Consider the following 15,998-nt stretch of genomic DNA (forward strand, 5'->3'; position numbering starts at 1 on the left):
AGAAATAAACTGTACATATATTTTGCTGTACTGTCTTCTAGTCTTTTTCTATAAATTTTTAAAAATTAGAATTATAGATATCATTTTGTATGCTGATTTTAACTTACTGTTTCATTACGTGCACTTCCTCCTATTATTAACCACTTTTTGACATAATCGTGTTATAGATTGTGCCATATTATTGACATACCATTAGTTATTTAATATTGAACATTTTTATAGTTTCTAATTTTTTGCTATTGTAAAGAATATGTATGTACATACATATATGCATATAGAAATATATGTATATTCCATTATATCTCTGCCTAAATTTCTAGAAAAGGAAGATTGAATTTAATATTGATTGGCATGAATATTTTAAAGACTCAATACGTGTTGCCCAACTGGCTCCTGAAAAGGCTGAATTAATTTGCACTCTTACCAGAAGGGGATCAATGTGAATGAAACTTTGGCCGTCCTACTCTAGCCAGTGGCTTAATTTTTAAATTAAATAAATAATAAAAGAAAGTTTGGCCTATTTAAAGGTGAAGACAATCTTATTTATTTATTTATTTATTTGGCCTTATTTATTCATTCATTTATTTATTTATTTTGGTATCATTAATCTACAATTACATGAAGAACATTATGTTTACTAGGCTCCCCCCTTTACCAAGTCCCCCCAACATACCCCTTCACAGTCACTGTCCATCTGCATAGTAAGATGCTGTAAAATCACTACTTGTGAAGACAATCTTTTTAAAAAATTTACATTTATTTGTATTTGCATTTGTAGTTGAATAAATTTTAATATATTTTTACTTTAGTTTGCATGTAGCTTAAAAAAGAACATGTCCCCCCATAGTCAAAACATTACAGTTAACAAAATCAATAATAATGAATAATTTCTTAATATGATCTAATATCTATCTCATAGTTAAATTGTACCAATTGTCTCAAAAACGTCTTTTCTGGTTTGTTCAAAATGAAATCCAACCCCAAACCAGGCGTCATATACCTTGTTGTTATGTCTCCTAATATTCCTTTATCTCCATTTCATTTCTTCCTTTCTTTTTTTTTCCTCCATGCACTGATTTAGTGAATAAATTGGGCCAGTTGTCCGCAGAATGTTTTATTTTCCAGTATTTGTCTGGCTGCCTCCCTGCAGTTCTGTTCGCTTTTCTTCTTTATTCCCTGTATTTCTTTGTAAATGCTCTATTTACCTTCATAGGTGTTAATCCCTAAAAAATATATTGTACTCCAAACTGTACTCCAAACTCAGCCTGTGACAGTGTCCTTCTCCGTGCACCATGTTAGGAAGCACACAAAATCAGTTTGTTCCAAAGTTAGGGACATTAACCTTGGTGACACAGTCATTGCCAGGCTTCCCCTCCATAAAGTTCCTGGTTTTCCCTTTGCTTAATAAACAATTTGGGGAGATGGTCTAAGGATATATAAATATCCTGTCCCTCATTAAACTTTTTTTCTATTCTTGTTAGCATTGGCATCCATTAGTGATTTTCTAACTACATCATTGCTTCTGTATTTATTGCCTGGCATTCTACTATAAGGAAGCTTTCTCTTCTTATTTATTTATTTGTTTGTTTGTCTATTAAATTTATATCAGTACGGACTCATGGGTTATTTGTTTAACTCATTTTTTTTACTCCAGCCAAAGGGTTATAAATTACAATGATACTTTAGTTTGATGCTCATATTGTCCCCAATCAGATCCATGGGAATTCTTTCAAGGTGCCTCCTATGTCCTTTTGATATAACTTTTCATTCTTCACCATTTTTTCCGTTCTGACGTAAGATGGTCCAGGTTCATAGTGTTCTTTCTGTGTCCAAGGTCTGAGATCAAACTTTTTCCAAAAATCTCTCATTCCTGTGGAAATGGCATTTTGCTCCCTTGTATCTACGTAACTCCCTTATTTTTAATTTTCTTCCCTGACGTGGGACATTTGGCTACCATTACCCTCGATAATATTTATTCACTCATTTGCTGGAGCCTAAAATCAGAAAATACTTTCAGAATTGCTAATTAGACTTCAATATTTGTACACCAGTTTTTTTCTTTTGAGGGAATTTACATAGAATGAAATGCCAAAACCTTAAGTGTGCCATTTAATAAGTTCTGAAAGATATATACCTGTGCAAACCAAACCCCTGTCAAAATACAAAGCATTATCACCATCCCAGAAAGCTCCCTCCTGGCCCTTTCTAGTCCACCCAACCAATAGAGGCAAGCATTGTTATGATTTTGTTTTCATTATAGATTAGTTTTAGTTAGAACTTCATTTAAGTGGAAAAATACAGAGTGTACTTTTTGGTTTCTGGTTTCTTTTTCTCCACAAGTTTTCATGGCCCCAAATATATCCTATCTTAGTGAATATTGCATGTGTACTTGAAAAAAATGTGAATTCTGCTGTTGTTTGGTGATGTCTTCTATAAATATCAGTTATGTCAAGTTGGTTGTTAGTATTGTTCATGTCTTCTACAACTTTATTGATTTTTTGTCTACTTGCTCTGTCACTTACTGAAAGGGAAGTGTTGAAATCTCCAACTGTAATTGTGAATTTGTCTATTTCTCCTTTCAGTTCTGTTTTTGCTTTGTATACCTTGAAACTCTATGATTAGATGCATTGCTATTTAGGAAGTTATCCCTTTTTGATGAAATATCCATCTTTTATCTTGATAATATTCCTTGTTCTATAATTCACATTGTCTGATATTAATATAGTGACTTCATCTTTCTTTTGAGTAGTGATTGTTATTCTTTTTCCATCCTTTTACTTTTAACTGACCTTTGTCTTTATATTTAAAATGGATTTCTTGTAGATAGCATACAGTTGGGTCTTGACTGATTTTTTAAAATTCAATATAATAATCTCTGCCTTTTAATGTAGTGTTTAGAGCATTTGCATTTAATATTTTATAATTTTGGGTTAGGTTTAAATTTATCTTATTGGTCATTTGTTTTTATTTGTCTATCTGTTCTTCATTCCTTTTTTATTTTTTTTGCCCTCTTTTAGATTACAGTACTCTCATTTTAATTCCTCTATAGGCCAACTATACTTTAGATACCTCTTCTTTCCTTTTATTTATTTTTCTCGCAATATGTATCTATCACATTCTACTTACAAATTATACAACTTCATATATGTTGTATATATACTTACAACAGTGTATATCCAGTCACCCTTCCTTTATATTGGTAACATGTATTTTACTCTTTTGTTATAAATCTCACAGATCACTGTTGCTGTTTTTTATTTAAATGGATAATTATATTTTAGAGAAAAATTTTAAACAACAAAAAATTGATTATATTAACTTAAATATCCACCATTTCTCACACTTTTTGTTCCTTTTGTGTGAATTTGAATTTCCATCTGGAATCATTTTTGTTTAATCTTAAGAATTTCTTTAGGAGAGGGGCGGAAGATGGCGGTTTGAGTAGAGCAGAGGAAATCTCCTCCCAAAACCACATATATCTATGAAAATATAACAAAGACAACCCTTCCTAGAATAAAGACCAGAGGACACAGGACAATATCCAGACCACATCCGCACCTGAGGGAACCCAACGCCTCGCGAAGGGGGTAAGATACAAGCCCCGGCCCCGCGGGAGCCGAGCGCCCCTCCTCCCAGCTCCCGGCGGGAGAAGAGCAGGCAGAGCGGGAGGGAGACGGAGCCCAGGGCTGCCGAACACCCAGCCCCAGCCATCCGGGCCAGAGTGCAGGGCGCTCGATACTAGGAAAACAGGGCAGCAAGAACAGTGAGCAGGCACTGGAGGCCGGGCGCCGGAGGACATAAGGAAAGTGAGCGACGCTTTTTTTTTTTTTTTTTTTTGCTGTTTTGTTTTGGCGAGCGCTTTTTGGAAGTCTTAAAGGGATAGGGCCCCCAAGACTAGGGAACTAGGGCAGCAAGACCGGTGAGCAGATGCCTGAGGCTGGCGCCGGAGAATAAAGAAAAACGAGCGGCCACCTTATTTTTTTTTTAATTAAAAATTTTTTTTTGTGTGTGTGTGTGTGGCCATTGTTTTGTTTTGCCAGGTGCTTTTTGGAAGTCTTAAAGGGGCAGGGTGGGACACTTAATCCAGAGGTAGGGAATCCGGGGATATCTGGGCACCCTAACCCCTGGGCTGCAGGGAGCAGGGAGGCCCCTTACAGAGATAAATAGCCTTCAGGCCGCTCCCCATCGAACGCCACTCCACCACTTTGGAGCAGAGGTGCGAACCAGGCCACACCCACAGCAACAGCTGAGATAAACTCCATAGCAGCCGGGCAGGAAGCAGAAACCCTGTTTGCGTGCAGCTGCCCAGCACAAGAGACAAGAGGTCGCTGTTCTCCCAGGAGAGGAGGGCCACAAACCAACAAGAAGGGAAGTTCTTCCAGCCGTCACTCGTCCCAGCTCTGCAAACTATTCCTATCACTATGAAAAGGCAAAGCTACAGGCAGACAAAGATCACAGAGACAACACCAGAGAAGGAGACAGATCTAACCAGTCTTCTTGACAAAGAATTCAAAATAAGAATCATAAACACGCTGACAGAGATGCAGAGAAATACGTAAGAGAAATGGGATGAAGTCCGGAAGGAGATCACAGATGCCAGAAAGGAGATCGCAGAAATGAAACAAACTCTGGAAGGGTTTATAAGCAGAATGGATAGGATGCAAGAGGCCATTGATGGAATTGAAATCAGAGAACAGGAACGCATAGAAGCTGACAGAGAGAGAGATAAAAGGATCTCCAGGAATGAAACAATGTTAAGAGAACTGTGTGACCAATCCAAAAGGAACAATATCCGTATTATAGGGGTTCCAGAAGAAGAGGAGAGAGGAAAAGAGATGGAAAGTATCTTAGAAGAAATAATTGCTGAAAACTTCGCCAAACTGGGGGAGGAAATAATCGAACAGACCACGGAAATACACAGAACCCCCAACAGAAAGGATCCAAGGAGGACAACACCTAGACACATAACAATTAAAATGGCAAAGATCAAGGACAAAGAAAGAGTTTTAAAGGCAGCTAGAGAGAAAAAGGTTACCTATAAAGGAAAACCCATCAGGCTAACATCAGACTTCTCAACAGAAACCCTTCAGGCCAGAAGAGAATGGCATGATATATTTAATACAATGAAACAGAAGGGCCTTGAACCAAGGATACTGTATCCAGCACGACTATCATTCAAATATGATGGTGGGATTAAACAATTCCTAGACAAACAAAAGCTGAGGGAATTTGCTTCCCACAAACCACCTCTACAGAATATCTTACAGGGACTGCTCTAGATGGGAGCACTCCTAGAAAGAGCAGAGCACAAAACACCCAACATATGAAGAATGGAGGAGGAGGAATAAGAAGGGAGAGAAGAAAAGAATCTCCAGACAGTGTATATAACAGCTCAATAAGGGAGCTAAGTTAGGCAGTAAGATACTAAAGAGGCTAACCTTGAACCTTTGGTAACCACGAATTTAAAGCCTACAATGGCAATAAGTACATATCTTTCAATAGTCACCCTAAATGTTAATGGGCTGAATGCACCAATCAAAAGACATAGAGTAATAGAATGGATAAAAAAGCAAGACCCATCTATATGCTGCTTACAAGAAACTCACCTCAAACCCAAAGACATGTACAGACTAAAAGTCAAGGGATGGAAAAACATATTTCAAGCAAACAACAGCGAGAAGAAAGCAGGGGTTGCAGCACTAATATCAGACAAATAGACTTCAAAACAAAGAAAGTAACAAGAGATAAAGAAGGACACTACATAATGATAAAGGGCTCAGTCCAACAAGAGGATATAACCATTCTAAATATATATGCACCCAACACAGGAGCACCAGAGTATGTGAAACAAACACTAACAGAACTAAAGGGGGAAATAGACTGCAATGCATTCATTCTAGGAGACTTCAACACACGACTCACCCCAAAGGATAGATCCACTGGGCAGAAAATAAGTAAGGACACGGAAGCACTGAACAACACAGTAGAGCAGATGGACCTAATAGACATCTATAGAACTCTACATCCAAAAGCAACAGGATATACATTCTTCTCAAGTGCACATGGAACATTCTCCAGAATAGACCACATACTAGGCCACAAAAAGAGCCTCAGAAAATTCCAAAAGATTGAAATCCTACCAACCAACTTTTCAGACCACAAAGGCATAAAACTAGAAATAAACTGTACAAAGAAAGCAAAGAGGCTCACAAACACATGGAGGCTTAACAACACGCTCCTAAATAATCAATGGATTAATGACCAAATCAAAATGGAGATCCAGCAATATATGGAAACAAATGACAACAACAACACTAAGCCCCAACTTCTGTGGGACGCAGCAAAAGCAGTCTTAAGAGGAAAGTATATAGCAATCCAAGCATATTTGAAAAAGGAAGAACAATCCCAAATGAATGGTCTAATGTTACAATTATCGAAATTGGAAAAAGAAGAACAGATGAGGCCTAAGGTCAGTAGAAGGAGGGACATAATAAAGATCAGAGTAGAAATAAATAAAATTGAGAAGAATGAAACAATAGCAAAAATCAATGAAAGCAAGAGCTGGTCCTTCGAGAAAATAAACAAAATAGATAAGCCTCTAGCCAGACTTATTAAGAAGAAAAGAGAGTCAACACAAATCAACAGTATCAGAAATGAGACAGGAAAAATCACGACGGACCCCACAGAAATACAAAGAATTATTGGAGAATACTATGAAAACCTATAGGCTAACAAGCTGGGAAACCTAAGAGAAATGGACAACTTCCTAGAAAAATACAACCTTCCACGACTGACCCAGAAAGAAACAGAAAATCTAAACAGACCAATTACCAGCAATGAAATTGAAGTGGCAATCAAAAAACTACCAAAGAACAAAACCCCCGGGCCAGATGGATTTACCTCGGAATTTTATCAGACATACAGGGAAGACATAATACCCATTCTCCTTAGAGTTTTCCAAAAAATAGAGGAGGAGGGGATACTCCCAAACTCATTCTATGAAGCTAACATCACCCTAATACCAAAACCAGGCAAAGACCCCACCAAAAAAGAAAACTACAGACCAATATCCCTGATGAACGTAGATGCAAAAATACTCAACAAAATTTTAGCAAACCGAATTCAAAAATACATCAAAAAGATTGTACACCATGACCAAGTGGGATTCATCCCAGGGATGCAAGGATGGCACAACATTCGAAAGTCCATCAACATCATCCACCACATCAACAAAAAGAAAGACAAAAACCACATGATCATCTCCATAGATGCTGAAAAAGCATTTGACAAAGTTCAACATCCATTCATGATAAAAACTCTCAGCAAAATGGGAATAGAGGGCAAGTACCTCAACATAATAAAGGCCATCTATGATAAACCCACAGCCAACATTATATTGAACAGCGAGAAGCTGAAATCATTTCCTGTGAGATCGGGAAGTAGACAGGGATGCCCACTCTCTCCACTGTTATTTAACATAGTACTGGAGGTCCTAGCTATGGCAATCAGACAAAACAAAGAAATACAAGGAATCCAGATTGGTAAAGAAGAAGTTAAACTGTCACTATTTGCAGATGACATGATACTGTACATAAAAAACCCTAAAGACTCCACCCCAAAACTACTAGAACTGATATCGGAATACAGCAAAGTTGCAGGATACAAAATCAACACACAGAAATCTGTGGCTTTCCTATACACTAACAATGAACAAACAGAAAGAGAAATCAGGAAAACAACTCCATTCACAATTGCATCAAAAAAAATAAAATACCTAGGAAAAAACCTAACCAAGGAAGTGAAAGACTTATACTCTGAAAACTACAAGTCACTCTTAAGAGAAATTAAAGGGGACACTAACAGATGGAAACGCATGCCATGCTCGTGGCTAGGAAGAATTAATATCGTTAAAATGGCCATCCTGCCCAAAGCAATATACAGATTTGATGCAATTCCTATGAAACTACCAGCAACATCCTTCAATGAACTGGAACAAATAATTCAAAAATTCATATGGAAACACCAAAGACCCCGAATAGCCAAAGCAATCCTGAGAAAGAAGAATAAAGTAGGGGGGATCTCACTCCCCAACTTCAAGCTCTACTATAAAGCCATAGTAATCAAGACAATTTGGTACTGGCACAAGAGCAGAGCCACAGACCAATGGAACAGACTAGAGAATCCAGACATTAACCCAGACATATATGGTCAATTAATATTTGATAAAGGAGCCATGGACATACAATGGCGAAATGACAGTCTCTTCAACAGGTGGTGCTGGCAAAACTGGACAGCTACATGTAGGAGAATGAAACTGGACCATTGTCTAACCCCATATACAAAAGTAAACTCAAAATGGATCAAAGACCTGAATGTAAGTCATGAAACCATTAAACTCTTGGAAGAAAACATAGGCGAAAACCTCTTAGACATAAACATGAGTGACCTCTTCTTGAACATATCTCCCCGGGCAAGGAAAACAACAGCAAAAATGAGTAAGTGGGACTATATTAAGCTGAAAAGCTTCTGTACAGCAAAAGACACCATCAATAGAACAAGAAGGATCCCTACAGTATGGGAGAATATATTTGAAAATGACACATCCAATAAAGGCTTGACGTCCAGAATATATAAAGAGCTCACACGCCTCAACAAACAAAAAACAAATAACCCAATTAAAAAATGGGCAGAGGAACTGAACAGACAGTTCTCCAAAAAAGAAATATAGATGGCCAACAGACAAATGAAAAGATGCTCCACATCGCTAATTATCAGAGAAATGCAAATTAAAACTACAATGAGGTATCACCTCACACCAGTAAGGATGGCTGCCATCCAAAAGACAAACAGCAACAAATGTTGGCGAGCTGTGGAGAAAGGGGAACCCTCGTACACTGCTGGTGGGAATGTAAGTTAGTTCAACCATTGTGGAAAGCAGTATGGAGGTACATCAAAATGCTCAAAACAGACCTACCATTTGACCCAGGAATTGCACTCCTAGGAATTTGCCCTAAGAATGCAGCAATCAAGTATGAGAAAGACCAGTGCACCCCTATGTTTATCGCAGCACTATTTACAATAGCCAAGAATTGGAAGCAACCTAAATGTCCATCGATGGATGAATGGATAAAGAAGATGTGGTACATATACACAATGGAATACTACTCAGCCATAAGAAAAGGGCAAATTCAACCATTTGCAGCAACATGGATGGAGCTGGAGGGTATTATGCTCAGTGAAACAAGCCAAGCGGAGAGAGAGAAATACCAAATGATTTCACTTATCTGTGGAATATAAGAACAAAGGAAAAACTGAAGGAACAAAACAGCAGCAGAATCACAGAACTCAGGAATAGACTAACAGGTACCAAAGGGAAAGGGACTGGGGAGGATGGGTGGGTAGGGAGGGATAAGGTTGGGAGAGAAGTAGGGGGGTATTAAGGTTAGCATGCATGGGGGGGTAGGAGAAAAGGGAGGGCTGTACAACACAGGGAAGGCAAGTAGTGATTCTACAACATTTTGCTATGCTCATGGACAGTGACTGTAAAGGGGTTTATAGGGGGGACCTAGTATAGGGGAGAGCCTAGTAAACATAATATTCATCATGTAATTGTAGATTAGTGATACCAAAAAAATAAAAAATAAGGGCAGTTCCTGTGTGGTAACCTTCAAAGAGTTCTACACAAGAGTATAAAGGGCATATAAAAGTGTAGGCAAAGGGTCTGTTTGTGTTCACACAGAGGATCAAAGCCTAATTGGGCTACCCCGAAAATGAACTAAGATACGATATGAAAAGGAGCTTCCAACATCAGCACTCTCTGGAAGACTCATGCCAGAAGATGATCATCAAAAAATCCCAACAAAGATCCACGCACTGCTACAGCTGTAGATGCACTCATCCCACCAGTTCCTGGACTTGCCATGGGAATGAGGAAGGAGATATCTAAGCTGGCCTGTGCGTACAGTAAAACAACAAATTTGAGTGGATCTATACTGTTGGAACTCAATCAAGAATTAGGAGAAGTGCAAATTGTAGCGCTCCAAAATCTTACAACTACAGACTATTTACTGTTAAAAGAACATAAGGGATGTGAACATTCCCCAGGAATGGGTTGTTTTAATTTGTCTGATTTCTCTCAGACTGTTCAAGTTCAGTTGGACAATATCCACCATATCATAGATAAGTTTTCACAAATGCCTAAGGTGCCTAACTGGTTTTCTTGGTTTCACTGGAGATGGCTGGTAATTACAGGTATGCTTTGGTTATGTAACTATACTCCTATTATGTTAATGTGTGTGCGCAATTTAAGTAGTAGCTTAAAACCTATACATGCTGAAGTTACTCTACAAGAAGATATGTCAAAGAAATAATCAATCTTCCCTTGTTTTCTGCTGCCTGCTATTTCTATAGCTTTTCTTCTTCCTTCCTAATTACAACCCTTAAATAGAATTCGTGCCTCATTATCGAATTTACCGAGTATCATAATTCTTCCAAGTGGTAAAGATACCTCAAGACAAATGCTGGGCATAGAAGCTACAGGGCATAAATATGCAAAGAAATAAAAAGCTAACCATTTCAAACAATAAGGCTTCTCTCTCACTTATCAACTTTACATTTCCCTGTATGGCTCCGGAAGATGACTGGTTAGCCAGAGACGGGTAAGATTCCTCAAGGGAGGAACAACCTAAGACAGGCACAGTCACAGGGGGGTCATCGGGTGAGAAATTGGGGATCAACAGAGGTGAGGCTTAGAACCTCACCCCCCTTGTTCTGAGAGAAATCTGCTGCATACGTGGATGTTTTATTGCCCTTGTCTAGCTTTGATTAACACATAGTCTACAGGCACACACCTGATCATCTACATTTGCTCTCTTACAACACTAAACTATGTTTTCTACCTTTATCTTGTATCTACCTACCACTTCAGCATTTATTAAAAATAATAATAATAAAGAGAGAAATGTGGTATCCACATATAAATCAAGTATAAAAATCAAATGAGTATTCATATTTGAACTGACTGTTTATAGTTCCTAATGCATGAGCAAAACAGAAGGTTTCTGTGATGGCTGCCCTTGTACTGTTCACCATGTAAGAACTTATTCACTATGTAAGAATTTGTTCTCCATGTAAGAACTTGTTTGTTATGCCTCGGAAGATTGGAGACTGACGAAAATTAGGCTTGGGGTGGATTAATGATTGTGCATTGAGCATTGAGTCCCCCATACAGAATTTTATTGTTGTTAACAACCATTTGATCAATAAATATGAGAGATGCCCTCACAAAAAAAAAAAAAAGTTACACACTTCCAATGGTAAAATAATAAGTAAGCAGGATGTAATGAATATAGTCAAGATATTGTAACAGCTTGGTATGGTGATAGCTGGTACCTATGATTGTCATGTATATAAATGTTGAATCACTATGTTGTACACCTGAAACTAATGTAATGTAATACTGTGTATCAACTACCCTTCAATAAAAAATAATTATCTACAAAAAAATAAATAAATAAATAAATAAAAAGAATTTCTTTAGTATTTATTATACTTCAGGTATGCCAGTAACAAATTCTCTCATCTTTTTTTTGTCTTATAATGCCTTTATTCCACCTTTAGTTTTTGAAAATTTTTTGCTGCATATAAAGTTCTAGATTGACAGTTTTTCCTTTCAGAGCTTTGAAGATTTCATTCCATTATATTCTGGCTTACATTCTTTCTGATGTGAAGTCAGTGGTAATTCTTGTCTTTGTTCCCTAAATACAATGTGGCTTTTTCTCTGGTTGTTTCTAATATTTTCTTCTAATAATAATAATTATTATTATTTAGCATTTTGTGTGTAATATGCCTAGGTGAGGATTTCTTTATGTTTATCCTTTATTGTATTGCTTTGTTTTCTTGGATCTATGAGTATAGTTTTCACCAAATTTAGAAAATTTTTGGACATTATTTCTTCACATATTTTTTATTTCAGCTCCTCTCTTTATGGGTCTGTGATTACACATATGATAGATAACTTAGTATTGTTCCACATGTTGTTAAGGCCCTGTTCATTCTATTTTCATCTTTTCCTCCTTCTGTGCTTTGGTGTAGATAATTCTTTTGCACTGTTTCTTCATTTACAGATGTTTTCTTCTGCAGTGTCTAAACTGCTTTTAAGCCCATCCAGTGACATTTTCATTTTGGATATTGTATTTCTCTGCCCTAGAAGTTCATTGGTTTTCTTTATAGTTTCCATTTTTAAATTTTATCTGTTTTCTTTCATGTTATGATCACATTTATAATAACTGCTTTAAAGGTCCTATCTGCCAATTTTATCATCTTTGTCATTTCTGGGTCTGTTTCTATATATAGATTTTTCTCCTGTTTATGGTTCACATTTTCCTGCTTCTTCACCCATATAGTAATATTTCACTGGATACTAGATACTGTGAGCATTACATAGTTTAGTGCCTGGATTTTGTTGTCTTTCTTTAAAGATTGTTAAGTTTGGTTCAAGAAAGAAATTAATTTACTTGCAGATTAGCTTTTCCAGCTTTGAGTGGGTCTAAAATAACCTTTACTTCTGGGCTAGTTTAGCCTCATCTCTAAAGTGTGACCTTTCTGAGGCCTCTCTGCCAAACGTCCAAGGTGTTTAATAAGGTTTCAGTATTCCAATTGGTTAGAACTTGAATGTTTCCAAACTCTATTCAAGCTTTAGTAGTTGTTCAGCTTATTGTTCCCCACTAATTGTTATTTAATCAGCCTCACGGACTCTATCCTTAAATGTACATAAAATATTCAAGGATACTCATATTTTTGGAGCTCTTTCTCTGGTACTCTGCACTGCACGCTTCAGTTGCCTGTAATTCCAGTTTCTTTCTACTGAATTAGCAAGAATACTGTACTCTGCTTGGCTTTCTGGGGAAATCTTTGGACTCATCTTATTTGTTTTCCTTATTTGCAGGATCATAGTCTTACTGTACTTATTGTCTAATGTATGAAAACACTTGTTTCATAGATTTTGTCCAGTTTTCTATTCTTTGTGATAGGAAGGTTAGGCTGTTACCAGTTATTTATTCATGGCTGGCCCACCCATAACATTTTTCAAATGTAAAATGTAAATATAAAATACATACTGAAAAATTGCATAAATCTTAATGTACAGCTTGATGAATTTTCATTAACTGAACATACTGGTGTAATTAACACCCAGATGAAAAGGAACATCATTAGAACGCCAGAAGCCCCCTAGTGGCCCTTTCCAAACATTGATACCACCTAAGGATAACCAATATCCTGGCTTCTATTATATATGATTTTTGTCTGTTTTGAACAGACAAAAGTGAAATCATGTAATATACAATTTTTGTATCTGGCTTCTTTCACTCATTTTTTTGTGATTGTGAGATTCATCTATAGTTTTTGTGTAGTTTTAGATGATTCATTCTCTTCCTGTATAGTAGTCTTTTTGTGAACATACGAATACTTTTTTGTTGCATATGTACCTCGGAGTGGAATTTCTCAGTTAACCCATTCCAAACACCACCAAATTTATATAATCGGTTTAGACATTTCTTCTAACTCCAGACTTACATATCCAAATCTGTTTGAATCTCTATTTACAAGCATCTCAAACTTCTATCCAAAACCATTTGCTCCCTGAATCAGTAAATGGCTTTCTACTCCATTTTGTTACTTAAGGAGCCATCCTTAATGTTTCTCTTTTCTTTACCCTTCCTGGAAACTCAATCCATTAAGATCCTGGGATTCCACCTTTGATTTATACATGTCTCAAAATTATCCAACGTCACTGTTTAAACTGCTGTTACCCTAGTTCAATCCACCATCATCTCCGGCCTTGACTTAAGTAATTGCCTCCAAAAGGGTCTTCCAGCAACTCCTGTCCTCTTCCAAACTACTCTCCACAAACAGCCTGATGTAAATCAGATTCTGCTTAACAGTGTCTATTAGTTGCCTACATACTTTAGGATACTTTCCAAAATACAGTCTAAAATCTATAATGTGGCCAATAAGAGCCTGCATGGTCTAGCCCCTGTCTCATCTCAAATCAAGTTTGATCCCTATTCCCCACCCACACTGACTTCCTTTCAGTTCCTAGAACACAATTAAGTTCTTTCATGCCTCAACAACCTCACATTAAATGTTTCCTTGGCTTGGTATATTCTTTAAGGCTTCCTCATACGCCAGGAGTTCAAAAGGCACTTCTTTAACGAACTCTTCCCTGGTAATCCAGAATTAATCCATCATTGCACCCACTGATTTTCCTTCATTGTACTGGTCACAATTTATAATTAGGTAGTGATTTATGCTTTAGCATCTCTTGCTCCTATTACGCTTTAGATTCCATCTAGTGTTATGTTCACTCCTATAATCCAAAGCCTAATCCTTTGCTTGGCACAAGGGACATGGTCAATGAGTGCTTGTTTAATAATGCATGACTGATGCAAAGACTGGAAGGGACTACAAGGCCAGTAGTTGGCATTTCTCTGCCAAGGTGAGGTGCCTCTTCTTGTCTGGAGGTAGATGAGGCAGGATATTTTCTTGCTCACTCAGAAATCTTGTCCCTGTTCCTTGGATAACTGTTTGCTGTGGGCCCGTGTGAGAGACAAACTGCCGGCAGATACAGGCGGCAGGCGAGAGAGATTAGCCTTATTTGTGAGGGACAGCATAGTCTGTCACCGAAGGCCTTGGCAACCTTTTGGCGCAGGTGGATGAAAAGCTGACAATCTTTCCTGGATTGGGGCGGGACTACCTCAGGCCCCGGCAGGGCGGGTCAGTATGTTCTTCCCATTGAACCTGATTGGCCTGGGCCAATCCCCCTGGGGAACGGGGGTGGGGTTTGATCCTGCGGCCACCAGCCACGTTGGATGCGGGACTGCCCCGCGGATAGGCCCTTCCCCAGCCCCACAATGCACTGCGGGTCGCGTCACTCGGAGCGGCGGGTCCCAGCTCGACAGGTACTGCCCGGCCCCTCCCAGCCCTCGTTCCTGCCTTCTCAGGGTCTCTTGGACCCCTGGCCGGCCGCTTCCCTTGTCTTCCCCGCCTCCTGCCACGGCCTCGGCCCCCGCCCCCGGGACTGCAGACTTGCCCCCTGCAGGAACCCAGCCCTTAGGGGGCGCGAGCCGGGTGTCGTTGAAGCCGCGGAGCTCTGGAGGGGCGGGATTGCGGGGACTTCGTACTCTTCGACTTGGGTGTGCGGGGAGCGCGAGCGGCGGTTGCCTTTCGGCCGACCTGCCCTGAGTAGGCGGCAGCCCGGGCAGGGGCTCCGAGGGGGAGAAACGGTCGCTTGGGCTGCCAGCGGTGGAGGGGTAGGGGGAGCATTCTTGGGCTCCCAGGTCTGTCAGAAACACGGGGATCCACCGAGGCGCCGTAAGTGGCCCGGAGAGCTTGGCGCGGCGTTTCCTGTTTCTTTTAGGCAGGATGGGATTTGAACCTGAGCCTTCCTTTGCGTTTTGTGGGAATTGAGTGAGCATTGAGCCCAGAGTTTTCCACGTTAGCTCACGGAAACCTGTTAAGGCCCTACTGGCACTTTAGGAACAATGTGGGATAAGGGAGACCTGAGCGATCGGCTCGGCAGGTGGAAGAGGGCTCCAAAATAGGAGGCCAAGCCCCAGCCGGCTTGAATCTCTCTGCCAGTGAAAACAGCTTTGCACTTTTCTTCTCCTTAGTTTCTTGGATCATCCACTTGGGCAGTTCAAGAGGTTGAGAACCAGTACCTCCTATTCCTGTTCAGCCAAGACAAGTCCAGGGCTAAAGTGTCAGCCATCAGACCAGCTAACAGGTGGAACAGCACTTGTTGAAACTCGTCTGAATCACCTTCTGCGTTATTCGCATTTGCTCACATGCTGAAATTATAAGCAGTTAGGCAGTACCTTGAACAGTACCTACAGTTTCTGGAATATGAAGGTTGTAGTTAAGAATCTGGGTAAATATTTCTTGATGGTAAGAACTTCATATTGCTAATGTCTGGCATAGTCCTTGACATATAGTATGCA

At 39.1% G+C, this 15,998-nt stretch overlaps 1 protein-coding gene across 6 annotated transcripts in view; it reads left to right on the forward strand.

Annotated features, from left to right (window-relative positions):
- The first annotated feature begins 14,836 nt into the window (after positions 1-14,836).
- Positions 14,837-15,998, forward strand: part of SEC22A (SEC22 homolog A, vesicle trafficking protein) — a 68,135-nt gene continuing 66,973 nt past the window's right edge. The window contains exon 1 of one of the 6 annotated variants that reach the window (XM_057503326.1): positions 14,837-14,960. The gene's annotated coding sequence lies outside the window, so the exon portion shown is untranslated. Of the gene's footprint in view, positions 14,961-15,404; positions 15,785-15,819; positions 15,946-15,998 lie in introns of those variants that run through there. The other 5 variants (XM_057503332.1, XM_057503324.1, XM_057503342.1 and 2 more) reach the window with 5 other exon arrangements.

The sequence above is a fragment of the Manis pentadactyla genome, chromosome 1 (genome assembly GCF_030020395.1).
Source record: "Manis pentadactyla isolate mManPen7 chromosome 1, mManPen7.hap1, whole genome shotgun sequence".
Classification (NCBI taxonomy): domain Eukaryota; kingdom Metazoa; phylum Chordata; class Mammalia; order Pholidota; family Manidae; genus Manis; species Manis pentadactyla.